The sequence below is a fragment of the Solanum dulcamara genome, chromosome 6 (genome assembly GCF_947179165.1).
Source record: "Solanum dulcamara chromosome 6, daSolDulc1.2, whole genome shotgun sequence".
Taxonomy (NCBI): Eukaryota; Viridiplantae; Streptophyta; class Magnoliopsida; order Solanales; family Solanaceae; genus Solanum; species Solanum dulcamara.
Genome location: NC_077242.1, coordinates 28,157,765 through 28,171,905, shown reverse-complemented (window position 1 = coordinate 28,171,905; position 14,141 = coordinate 28,157,765). Strand labels below are relative to the sequence as shown.

Below are 14,141 nucleotides of genomic sequence, written 5' to 3'. Positions count from 1 at the left end.
GCAGGGTATGACCGAGTCCCATAAAGGGTCGGGTATGACCGAGTTCCATAAAGGGTCGGGTATGATCGAGTCCCATAAAGGGATGGGTATGATATATGTATACCATGGTAAGATGACATGATTATTGACCGGGTCCCATAAAGGTCCTGGTATAGTATATATACGCATATGGTGAATTTATTTATTACAAGCCATGCTTTGCATATTCGGTACATTTTTTCGTACTGACCCCCTTTCTTTGGGGGCTGCGTTACATGTCCGTAGGTACATATGCTTATTTTGCTGGCCCGCTTGCTTAGGATATCCACTCTGCTGTTTGACAGTGCTCCTTTGTTCGGAGCCCATATTTTGGAACTGACCTTTTTATAGCCTATATGTATACATTGGTCAGGGGTACGATGGGGCCCTATCCTTTCATATGATTATGCTATCGTTCTGTAGAGGTCTGTAGATATGTATTTGTGGGTTCTATATATGTTTTGGGCTTTTATATTCCGTGACGGCCTTATCGGCTTTCGTGAGCTGCATCTATTTTAGTGCGCTATCTAGTGACCTTAATTACTTTGTATATTTGTTTATTCTGCTAATATGCTAATTTGGACTAAAGGTACATATGGGTGTCCAACTCGAGCACGAGTCACGGCCTACGGGATTGGGTTGTGATAGCATGCCATCACCAGCACCCAAACATCATGCACAATCACATTCAATAATGACGCCACAAGCACCTTACCCTCTAGATAATAGATACAAGACTAGCACATGCAACCGATCTCTAACCAAGGCCTAAAGGTCAAATCTAATCCTCTAACTCAACAACAAATCCAAAAAGGGAACTCAACCCTAACTAGGTAACAAGGAAGAGGAAATGAGGAAATAGGTGCCTAGCTATTCAATCAATACCTCTAGATCCAATTGAGAATACAACCTCGAGATTACAAATATAGCTAGCCCCACCAAATGGCTAAAAGAAAGCATAGAGGATTCTAGCTCTAAATCTAAAGATGGGGTCTAACAGTAATTTACAAGCCTACTAGGTGAAAACCATTACATCAAGGCTCCAAAATAGATGCTACAATAGTAAAGAGCACTGTTATACCCCGTACCTTTGTGCTTCAGAACGTCTTCTTAAGCTTTTTAAAAGTTGTCCCGTGATCTAGATTATTTATAATATGATTAAATAACTCTAAGGAAGGGAGGAAGTGACGACCCTTAAGAGTGAAGGTTGGAAATAGGTCTATAAGGAATTGAAACGAGTTGGAGGACAAGTAATGAGTCGTAGGACTCGACTTACTTGCATAAGCTATCAACTTGGATGTTTTACATACTTAAGATATCGGAGTACGTGTTGAGCTTACGTAGCAAGGAATACATAGGCTCTTAAAGTAAGATAAGATTATAAACCCACGAAAATGAATCAACTAGGTGACACACCTACTTGGGCTAAGTAGGTGACCCACCTACTTAGGGTACACCCACGCTGCCGCATGGCAGCATATGATTGGTTGCATGGCGTGAGGTGGCACCCTAAGGGCTGCCACGTGTCACCCTAGAGGGATTCTATGTGTCACCCCTAGGGGATGCCATGTGTCACATCCTAGGGAAGGCTATATATACTTGTCTTATGACTTAGCCTTTATTTTCCATCCTTTTTACACTTAAAACAAAGATGAGAAACATTGAGGAAGAGCGAAAGGAGCTACGACAGCCATGTCTTTGAGGTAAGGCCTCCATTTTCGATCCGTAAATTAATTATTTAAGGTATCCTACGGTGATATGACGGTGTTTAACAACATAAAATTTATCGTTAGGGAAAAGAGGAGGTTTTTGTTCTTGTTAACAGACCTATTTTTGAATGATACTGTTGTTAGTAAAACGAGTATAACTCCTTGTGTAAGGCTTCATTTCAAGTGATTCAAGATATTTTGGAAATCTATTTCATAGGGATATAACTTTTATTTAGCCTCTAAAACCCTGTTTTATTTTTATATTCTCGAAAAAGGGTGGTGAAGCATGGGGGAGCTGCTGCCCAGATTTCGTTTTAGAAATTCAACAAGCACTGCTGTTGGTATTTTGGGCATATCATTTTGTACAAAATTGTTGTAGGGGTGATTCGAAATTGTATGTGACCCTAATACACATGTATATAACTTTCATTTAGGAAACAAATCCTATTTCCCTCAATTACCCCTTCAAAGCTAAGCGACAATACAAGACAGTAGGCTGTCCAGAATTCACATTTTGATAATTTTGGCGAGTTTGACGAGTTTAGGTTAAGGTAAGGGTTTTCCTTTAAATTTGGAGTTTATGGTATGATTATGAAGTGTATTATATGTTGTGTAAGTTGCTGGAAATATGTAAATTCCATAAATATGCTTGATGTTTGAAACAGACCAAATTGGAGTTGTTATAGTTAAATTGTAGTCGAAGCAAGGTGTTGTGCTTGTGGTGTGTGTCTGCAGGTGCGTGGTAATGTGTTACAGGGCCTAAAAGTGTTCTAAAACAGGTGGGGAAGTTGCTTGTTGAATCTACACTACCCTTCGCTTCGTACGGTTAAAGTTTTTACGAACTAGAAACTACAAACCCTATTTTGATATCGTAGCTTTGAGCGAGTCGCTTGGAGTTTGTATTATGTAATGTTGAAGTGAATTGATTGTATATATGCTGCAGGTTGTTGTTTTTGGTTCGATGTATTTCTTAGGGATGTAATTGGAAATTCGGATAGGTCATGTTATAGGGGAGGTGCTGCCCGATTTCCGTGAACTTTCTAGCTAACTAAAGAACTAGTCGAGGAAGCGAGCGAGGGAATGAGTTCTATGAATACTCATGCATAACTTAAGATGTTGAAAAGTCTAGGGCTGTTGATATTCATATTGCTTTCATGTTAAATAGGTTCAGAGGATAACGAGGCGAATGCGGTAAAGATTAATCCGTAAGAGGTATGTAAAGCCTATTTTTTCTTTCTTTTGGGCATGTCTTAGATTTAAGTGACAAATGATATGTGTATGAAGCTTGGGGTAACTCTATTCATGAGATCTGAACATGAGTCATGATTCATAATTCGTGCTCACTTCTGAATGTTAAGACTCTTAAAGTAGTTAAGCTTCCATCCTTCAAGTCTTCTATATGCCAAAAAGTAGTGTATGTAAAGTTTAACTCTTCTTTTCTTATGGCATGTCTAAGCCATAAGTGGTTGGTATGTGTGATGTGGAGGTAGTTCCATTCTTAGAACCCCGAGCATGACTCGTTAATCTTAGTCACTTCTTGATGTAAGTGAAACGATATATGATATGAGTTAGACACAATTTCATTTACAGGTTCTGGATGTGACTCATGACTTGGACTCACTTTTCAATGATAAGGACCATGAAGTAGTTGAACTACGGCCCTTGAGCCTTATATATGTTGAATAATGATTGGAGGTGTAAGCTCCTATACCTAGAGACTATTTGACACACATTATGATGATATTCGGGAAACGTTTGTTATGCTACAAAGTTTTATGTGCACGTATATGTATTATTATATTATATAGGAATCGGGCTGGAGTTCCTCGGCACTAACCTATTATATATAGGGATCGGGTCGTACGTTCCTCAGTACTAACCTGTTATGTATAGGGATCGAGCCATACGTTCCTCGGTACTAACCTGTTATGTATAGGGATCGGGTCATACATTCCTCGGCACTAACCTATTATATATATAGATCGGGTCGAATGCTCTTCGGCACTAACTTGATATATATGGATCAGGTTGTACGTTCCACAGCGCTAACAATATGCATATGCCTATCGTGATAGATGATGTATTTATAATACTGACTCCCCAAGTGGGCTGGATACGGTACATGATACTGGTAGACAGGAATTTATTTTATAAGGTATAGGTATAGTACCCTACTAAATGCTATACTTGATTTCCTGCATCCTTGTTTCAGTTGTTATCTCAGTTATGTTATGTTTATATACTCAGTATATACGTCGTACTAATCCTCCTTTCTTTGGGGGGTCTGCATTTCATGCCCGTAGGTACAGACATAGGTTTTGGGAGTCCGCCGGTTTAGGATTCCACTCAGCCAGTTTGGGAGAAGCTCCATTGATTCAGAGTAGACTTGTAGTACCAAACCTCCTATATATATATTTGTTTATTTCGGGCTACGGTGGGGGACCTGTCCTGCCATATATTACTATTAATGTTCTTAGAGTTCTGTAGACATATGTGTGGGTTATACGTGTAAGTTCTGTTCATTTATGTCTACATGATGTATTGTAAATATTAAGATAATATGGAAGCATTGTCGGCGGCACGCCCTTTCATGATAAGATACAAATGAAAGAGGCAATAGGCATGAAAATTTTATGACCCACTGGGGTTCTTATGTATAGTTCTTATATTGATCGTTATATCCGCTAGACATGTATACAGGGGCCCAGGTCGGACCCTAGTAGCGGCCTATGGGGTTGGGTCGTGACAGTAGTCGTATAAGAGACCAGTTCATCCTTGGAGTGTCTACAGACCGTGTCTAGTAGAGTCTTGATTATTGGTGTGTTGCACGCCACATCTATAAACAGGAGGCTACAGGATATTTAAGATGTTTCCTCTCTTTCATATCTAAGGTCGTGTGATAGAGCCGAGTCATAGGAAGTGGAATTCCTTATACTAACCTCTAATTTCAAATAAAAGACAACGTTAATAGAAGAAAATGACTGATGATATGGGAAGTTACGAAACACACAAGTAAGCTAAGGCATGAGAGAGTTGTGCCAAGTAAGGTATGGAAATATGATTCACATGTAAAGTTGGAAATTGAAAGAAAAAAGTAGATAAAGTTGAAAATTGAAAGGAAAAGTGGACAGAAAGACTAACAGGAGTAGTTCGAGTTGGACATGTGAGGTAAGTCCATTATTTTATACTATTGTTGATATTGGGCACCCTGTGAGGCTGCAATATAATGTGATATGATACGTATATATGTATATTTATAAGTTCTGGCCCTGTGAGGCACTGTTGGTATTTTCTACGTGCAGATTTGAGATAGTAAGAAGTACAGAGGAAACTCTGCCCCAAATTTTCCATGAAATAGAAAGAGAATGAGATATAGGGCTGTAGTATATCTTGAAAGGTCATGTCCACAATAATGATGAAATTTAGATAAATTACAAGTATGGCTGACCTCGAGAAATAAGTTAATTGCTGAATTGATGGCAATAGAAATTGGGAGGTCGATATTGATATGGTAAACCAAAGTTGGAAAAGACATGTGACCCTAAGAAGATGATTTAAAGATGACTGATAGATCTGGATAGAATGATATATTAAGGTACCAACTAAATTGATATTGTGATATATACGTACCAAAAAAAGGAAAGGACGAGAAATCTCCTCTATAGTGAAATAGGAGGAAACTTGAGGGTAAGTTAGAGAAGCGAAAGCAAGTGTGACAAACTAGACTGTGAGTATGTGCCGGTACAGTGAAATGTGTAAAGCAGAATAAATTAAGTGGAAGAAAGAAAGGAAATTAGTGAATGAATAAGAAAGACTTACACAGATTTATAGGGAATGTTTAGAATAAAAAGTCAAGTGGTATCCACTGGAATAAAGCTAGTATTATGAAGAAGCTTGAAACACAGATCATCAAAGTATAAGTGCTCCCGAGTGGAGAATTTGAACCAATTATGAGCACGAGCTAATTACTGATTGGGATAAATGAAATGTGGCTATGAATACACTGCTATATTAAGGATATTACTTGAGTCCTTATGTTCAAGACTGGAGTTGGTATTGTAAATTGAGGGTTCTAAGCACCTCATGATGGTATTAAGGTTTTTTATATGGGTAATCCAAAGTTTAGGGGATGTAAAGAAAGATATGGAAATAACACAGTATACTAAATAGGTTAGAAAGGACTCCTATGCATTTAGAAAGTTAGAAATAAACAGATAATGACATGGATACACCCTAAAGGGGGAAAGTGGACAAGAGAAATATAAGCATAAGAGAAAATCAACTGACGCTATCATGTGTAAATGGGAACGCTTAAACTTCAAATGAGATGCCACAATGGATGGATGCGATCATACTAGCACTAATGAACTGGATCCCATAAGAACTCCGAAGTTAAGCGTGCTTGGACGAGAGTAGTACTAGGATGGGTAACCCCTTGGGAAGCTCAATGCGGCTATGATATAAGATGATATAGGTGTATGTATACGTTGTCCTTGCATGGCATTGTTGGTAAAAAGAAGTATTGTGTATATGTGGCTCCACCGTGAAAGATGATAAGACCCTTTGAGATAGGGGATGTAGCTTTGCAAAATAACTAATGCAACTTACGAATGGCGGTATGCGAAGAGTAAAACTAGGTGATTACTCGATAAACGAAGTCGGTAGTAGCCATGTAACTGCTATATTCGAATACATTAAGGGAAGGTATAAGATGGTTTGAAGCAAAACCTTTAAGCTACAACAAGTACTAAGGACAAAAGCTATAGTGGAACCCTAACATCAGATGAAGGAAGTAAGAAACGATATAGGTTTACGTACACACTAGTATGGCAATGCTAAGGCATCTTCCGAGCCACTTTAAGCTCCTACATATGTTCGGGTAAAGGGTACAATATGATGTGTGGTAAGAGAACTGGAAAGAAGTAATAGAAAAGAAATATCACCTGTTCTCTATGCCTACAGGTAATCGACCCTCTTAAATTGACTATATGGGTTAATAAGAGGCCTTTGGATGATGACCAATATAGAGAAATCTTGAAGCACTCATAAGACCTTATGAGGCTAGTTAACATTCGAGGATGAATGTTCTAAAGGGGGAAGGATGTTATAACCCGTACCTTTGTGCTTCAGAACATCTTCTTAAGCTTCTTGAAAGTTGTCCCGTGATCGCGAGTATCTATAACATGATTAAATAACTCTAAGAAAGGGAGGAAGTGTCGACCCTTAAGAGTGAAGGTTGTAAATAGGTCTATACGGATTTGAAATGAGTTGGAGGCCAAGTAATGAGTCCTAGGACTCGACTTACTTGCGTAAGCTATCAACTTGGATGTTTTACATACTTAAGCTATTGGAGTACATGTTGAGCTTACGTAGCAAGGAATACATAGGCTCTTAAACTAAGATGAGATTATGAACCCACAAAAATGAAGCAAGCAGGTGACAAGTAGGTGACATACCTACTTGGGCTAAGTAGGTGACCCACCTACTTAGGGTAGACCCACACTGCCATGTGGCAGCATATGATTGGTTGCATCACTGAGGTGGCACCCTAGGGGGCTGCCATATGTCACTCCTAGGGGATGCCACGTGTCACATCCTAGGGAAGGCTATATATAATTAGTCTTATGACTAAGCCTTTATTTTCCATTCTTTTTACACTTAGAAAAATGATGAGAAATATTAAGGAAGAGAGAAAGGAGCTACAGCAGCCATGGCTTTGAGGTAAGGCCTCCGTTTTCAATCCATAAATTAATTATTTAAGGTATCCTACGGTGATATGATGGTGTTTAACAACATAAAATTTATCGTTAGGGAAAAGAGGAGGTTTTTGTTCTTGTTAGCAGACCTATTTTTGAATGATACTACTATTATTTCAAGTGATTAAAGATTTTTTGGAAATCTATTTCATAGGGCTATAACTTTTATTTAGCCTCTAAAACCCAGTTTTGTTTTTCTCTTATCGAAAAAGGGTGGTGAAGCATGGGGGAGTTGCTGTCCAGATTTCATTTTAAAAATTCTACAAAGACTGTTGTTGGTATTTTGGGCATATCATTTTGTACAAAATAGATTTAGGGGTGATTTGAAATTGTATGATACTCTAAGACACATGTATATAAATTTCATTGAGGACACAAATCCTGTTTCGCTCAATTACCCCTTCGAAACTAAGCGACATTACAAGACAGTAGGCTATCCAGAATTCACGTTTTGATAATTTTGGCGAGTTTGATGAGTTTAGGTTAAGGTAAGGGTTTTTATTTCAATTTGGAGTTTATGGTGTTATTATGAAGTGTATTATATGTTGTGTAGGTGGATGGAAATAGGTAAACTCCATAAATATGCTTGACATTCGAAACAAACCAAATTGGAGTTCCTATAGTTAAATTGTAGTCGAAGCAAGGTGTGGTGCTTTTGGTGTGTGGCTGCAGTTGCATGGTGATATGTTGTAGGGCCTAAAAGTGTTCTAAAATAGGTGGGGAAGCTGCTGGTTGAAGCCACACTACCCTCCGCTTCGTACGGTTAAAGTTTTTACAAACTAGAAACTACAAACCCTATTTTGATATCGTAGCTTTGAGCGAGTCGCTTGGAGTTTGTATTATGTAATGTTGAAGTGAATTGCTTGTATATATGCTGCAGGTTGTTGTTTTTGGTTGGATGTATTACTTAGGGATGTAATTGGAAATTCGGATAGGTCATGTTATAGGGGAGGTGCTGCCCGATTTCCGTGAACTTTCTAGCTAACTAAAGAACTAGTCGAGGAAGCGAGCGAGGGAATGAGTTCTATGAATACTCATGTATAACTTAAGATGCTGAAAAGTCTAGGGTTGTTGATATTCATATTTCTTTCATATTAAATAGGTTCAGAGGACGGCGAGGCGAACGCGGTAAAGATTAATCCGTAAGAGGTATGTAAAGCCTATCTTTTCTTTCTTTTGGGCATGTCTTAGATTTAAGTGACAAATGATATGTGTATGAAGCTTGGGGTAACTCTATTCATGACATATGAACATGATTCATGATTAATAATTCGTGCTCACTTCTGAATGTTAAGACTCTTAAAATAGTTAAGCTCCCATTCTTCAAGTCTTCTATATGCCGAAAAGTAGTATATGTAAAGCTTAACTCTTCTTTTCTTGTGGCATGTCTTAGCCATTAGTGGTTGGTATGTGTGATGTGGAGGTAGTTCCATTCTTAGAACCCCGAGCATGACTCGTTAATCTTAGTCACTTCTTGATGTTAGAACTCCCGCGATGGTTTAGTTATGGTCTTATAAGCCTTCTATGTGATAAAAAGTAATACACGTAAAGCCTATCTCTTCCTTTTCTTGAAATAGCTTAATATAAGTGAAACGATATATGATATGAGTTAGAGACAATTCCATTTATAGGTTCTGGATGTGACTCATGACTTGGACTCACTTTTAAATGATAAGGACCATGAAGTAGTTGAACTACGGCCCTTGAGCCTTCTATATGCTGAATAATGATTGGAGGTGTAAGCTCCTATACCTAGAGACTCTTTGACACACCTTATGATGATATTCGGGAAATGTTTGTTATGCTACAAAGTTTTATGTGCAAGTATATGTATTATTATATTATATAGGAATCAAGCTGGATGTTCCTCGGCACTAACCTATTATGTATAGGGATCGGGTCATACGTTCCTCGGTACTAACCTGTTATATATAGGGATCGGTCTGTACGTTCCTCGGTACTAACCTATTTTGTATAGGGATCGGGCCGTATGTTCCTCGGCACTAACCTTTTAAATATATGGATCAGGCCGAACGTTCCTCGGCACTAACTTGATATATATGGATCGGGTTGTACGTTCCACAACGCTAACAATATGCATATGCCTATTGTGATAGATGATGTATTTATAATACTGAGTCCCCGAGCAGGCCAGATACGGTATGTGATACTGGTAGACAGGAATTTATTTTATGAGGTACAGGTACAGTACCCTACTAAATGTTATACTTGATTTCCTGCATCCTTGTTTCAGTTGTTATCTCAGTTATGTTATGCTTATATACTCAGTACATACGTCGTACTGACCCTCCTTTTCTTGAAGGGGCTGCGTTTCATGCCTGCAGGTACAGACACAGGTTTTGGGAGTCTGCCAGCTTAGGATTCCACTCAGCCAGTTTGGGAGAAGCTTCATTAATTCGGAGCCGAGTTATAGTACCAAACCTCCTATGTATATATTTATTTATTCAGAGGTACGGTGGGTGCCCTGTCCCGACATATGTTACTATTAATGTTCTTAGAGGTCTGTAGACATATGTGTGGGTTATACGTATAAGTTCTAAGGAATAATTCCACCAACCACGGCTACAAAAACAAAGGATCAACCCCAAACTTAGTTCTAAGGAATAATTCCACCAACCACCTAGCCTAACGCTCATACATGGACAAAGAAACAAGAAGCTAGGAATTGAGCCTAACCCATCACATGCAATCCAAACTACAAGCTATTTATACTAAACAATACATCATGAAGCTTAATCAAAATTAAAGAAGAGAGACTGTAGCTTACCTCGAAGCCGAACACGCGCGCTCCAAATCTACTTCCCAATAGTGCTTCACTCTGAAATCAACTCAAATTGCTTCCACACTATAAAAATGTTGATCACATCTTTAATACGAATGTTTTGACAGTAAAATCATATTTTTCAGAGACGAACCCAAAATTGGGTCAAAAATAGGATTGTGGACCCGCAATGGAAATCCTGAAAAGGACTCTGTAAAAATGTTCTAAACACATTATTGAGTTTGTACCTCAAAATGGAGAACAAATCAATGCTCAAACCAATATAAAACAGCCCAACAAATAATTTCACCATTAAAGCTTGAACTAAGCTAGGGCAACCCCTTTGGGGAAGAATTACCTCAAACCAATGATCTTCACACTTCCCCAAACACTCCACCATGTAGCTACAACAAAAATGAAGCTCCAAGTTTTAAAATCACCCAATTTGAAGCTTCCTAGCTACCAAAATCACAAGAAAAAATAGAGGGGTCTCGCTGAAAAAAGGGCTAATCAAATGATTATCGCGAACGCGAGGACCAGTTTCACAATTGCGATGGCTATACTAATGATTTTTCATGACAGCGAGGACTAGGTTCACGAATGCAAAGTTCTACTGGACCATTCCTCGCAATTGCGAGGACTAAGTTTGCAAACACGAAGATCAATCCATGATGCACCAGCAAAGGCTGCATTAGCTAAGTTTCCCTACAAGAAAATGGGTCTTTACCAAAACGAAATGTAGTTGCTAAAAGTGCAAATCCAGTCATTATTGATCATTTACGACTAGGAAAAAATTGGTCGTCACCCATCATTAGTAGCTTTGACGTTAAAAGTAGACGACCAAATTCTAATCCGATCGTTAAGAAATCTTTAGTGATGGTAAAAAGTTCGATCGTTAAATCTCTTTTTGCAATCACATTTTCCCTTCATTAAATTTTATTTTGGTCGCCAGATAACTTCAAAATGAGATATTATAAGCGCTTTTAGCGACCAAAATTTTGTCAGTAATTTTATTTTACATCAATAATTTAACGATCAAATTTCCCTTTGTTCATGATTTTTTAAAAATAAATATTATTATAGAAAAAGTTATATTTTTGTCCCTTGCTTGATTGACAATTAAGAATTATATTATTTCATATGTAATTAAACAAATGTACTTTTAAACAAATAGAGTCAATACTATAAATTGCTGATAATATAAGCATTGTACGTAGTTCATTACAAAGAACAAAGAGGTTTTAAAATCTTACAAGAAGAAAAATAAGAGACTATATTAGAGTGGGAAAAATCCTTTGACGGGGTGCTTGGGTGTCATGACTCAACCCCGTAGGCCGTGACGGGTGCCCGAACTGGACACTCATGTATACCCTTGATAGCTATAAGTACACCTTCCCCCTGTTTGAGTCACGGTGTATAAATATACTAGATAACACCTCTGTCGGCACGACAATCACAACAGGGGAAAACGTCCTGCAAAACATAAACCATATCCGCACGACTGTACATACATACCTATATAACCCATATACAACCCACATACATATCTACAGACCTCTAAGAGTATAATAATAATATAAGGTGGGACAATGCCCCCATCGTACCCCTGAATAAGCAAAATGAGTCTACAACTCAAGAGACCAGTACAACAACTAGGCTCTGATACAATGGAGCTTCTTCCGAACCTACTGGTAGGAGTCCTAACCTAGTGGGTATCCAAAATATGCGTCTATACCTTCGGGTATAAATGCAGCCCCCTGAAGAACAGGGTCAGTACGACATATATACTGAGTATATAAAGCATACATAGCATAACTGAGAACATAGCTGGAATAGAGAGTCAGGGGATAATTATGTCACTTAAGAAAACACTGTACCTGTACCTTTTGAAAAATAAACATGCATGCTCATATCGTACAATATAACTGGCCATTTCAAGGACTCAGAGAATCATATAAATGTAGGACCACCATAGGGTCTGGCGCCAACATTCCCTTATCACAACACATCATCACATATATACATACATACCTGGACCTCTAATGAGGGACTCTGTGAGTGGATCATATTATTGCATTACCATTTCTTTATATAACGTACCCGACCCTTTAAAGAGGGACTCGATGGATAATGCAGTGAACTACGCACGATTTTGTACCCAGCCTGGGACTCGGTGATAGAAAAGTAACGGTATACACGAGTAGAGTAGTAAGTAACCATATGCAATTTAAACCATCATTGGAGACTTGTTCAAATAATCAAAATGAACTATCATTCAAAAATTAAGACAATAGCCATAACAAGTACCTTTGGAGTGTCATTATGGTTTGCATCAAAGTAGCACTTTTGGAATCATCTACTCGTATCAAGGCGTAATAAAATATCTTTAGAAGTCAAGAAACTAGCCATCTTAGTGGATTTGAGAATGGGGGCTTCCTTGGTATCACATATACTTCGTCTATTCGTTTCATAAAGTTCATGCCAAAAAAAAGAAGATTAACTTTACCTACTTACTACTTCACAAGGTATAGAAAAACTTGAGAAGCCATAGTTCAATTATTGGAAGAGTTATAGCGTAAAGGAGTAAATAAGAGTCATGCTTTATACCACAACATAAATTATACCAACTTAGGATGGTTGGACACTTTCACATGAATCGAGGCAAAAGGACATAAGTTCTAGGAAATTAAAAACGTTAGCCATCCTAGTATACTTAAGAATAAGATCTTCTTGTAGACTTTGTGCATTCTTCGTCCGTTGGATTTCTATGGGTCATTCCAAACGAAGAAAGAAGATAAGCTTTACATATCCTCTACTTTCCCTTATAGAGTCATTATATACATATATCACACCCGGTCCTTCATGAGCTTAGTATCATAACTTTCTCATTGTTTTACCATACCATCATCTAATGTACCAGACCCATGATGGGACTCGGTGAGTAATCATAGAATAATAATATGGTACTTATTTCAAAGACATATCAAGAGGGAAGAAGGGTAGCTTTACATACTTGTGCCAAAATATGCCAAGAGAAACCTTCACATACCTTTTCAAGGATTAATTAAATCCGGCTTGTCTTGATACCTCCTTAACCTATTTGACATGAAAGTAATAATAAGGTTAATAGCCTTTCACTTTCCAATATCCCACTCTACAACCAAGTACTAGTAGGAGTTATTTCCTATCTATTACCCTCGACTAGTTTGTTACTAGTTCCAAAGCTACCAAAAATCGGGCAGCATTTCCCCTATAACGTCAACATCCCCAAAATTTTGACTCAGACAAAACATCAAAAACCATACCAACAACAACAACCAACAGCATATTTACAAGTAAATCACTTCAACATTACACAATACAAGCTCCTAACAACTAGCTCCAAACTACGATACCAAAATAGAGTTTTTAAATCTATATTTCGCAAAATCATTAATTATACCAAAGAGAGGGTAGTGTGGCTGAAAACAGAAGCACCCACACCCTTTTAAAACACTTTACATCCCTGCAACACACAACCCAACTAGCTACAACTGCAGCACCACAACGACAACACACTGTGCGACTTCGGTTTAGCTACTAAGACTTTAATTCAGTTTATTTCTAGCGTCTAGCATCCTTATGCAATTTTTCCACTTCCAACCTTATTTAATGCATGTAATATACCTCATAAGGACATTATAAACTCCAATTTGAAAGGTAAACCCTTACCTTGCCCAAAACTCGTCAAACTCATTGAAACTTACTTCGGAAGTTCCTTTAGCGTGCCTAAAGCTTCGTGGCTGTTTGATAACGTTTTGGGCTTCCCCAAATCATAAATTTTCATTAATACCACCTTCATAACATCATGGTTCATCCTAGATAATTAATTCACGG

The 14,141-nt window shown here is 38.0% G+C and overlaps 1 pseudogene; it reads left to right on the top strand.

The window, feature by feature from the left end:
- The first annotated feature begins 6,068 nt into the window (after nt 1-6,068).
- Nucleotides 6,069-6,189, top strand: LOC129893594 (5S ribosomal RNA; annotated as a pseudogene).
- The last annotated feature ends 7,952 nt before the right edge of the window (nt 6,190-14,141 follow it).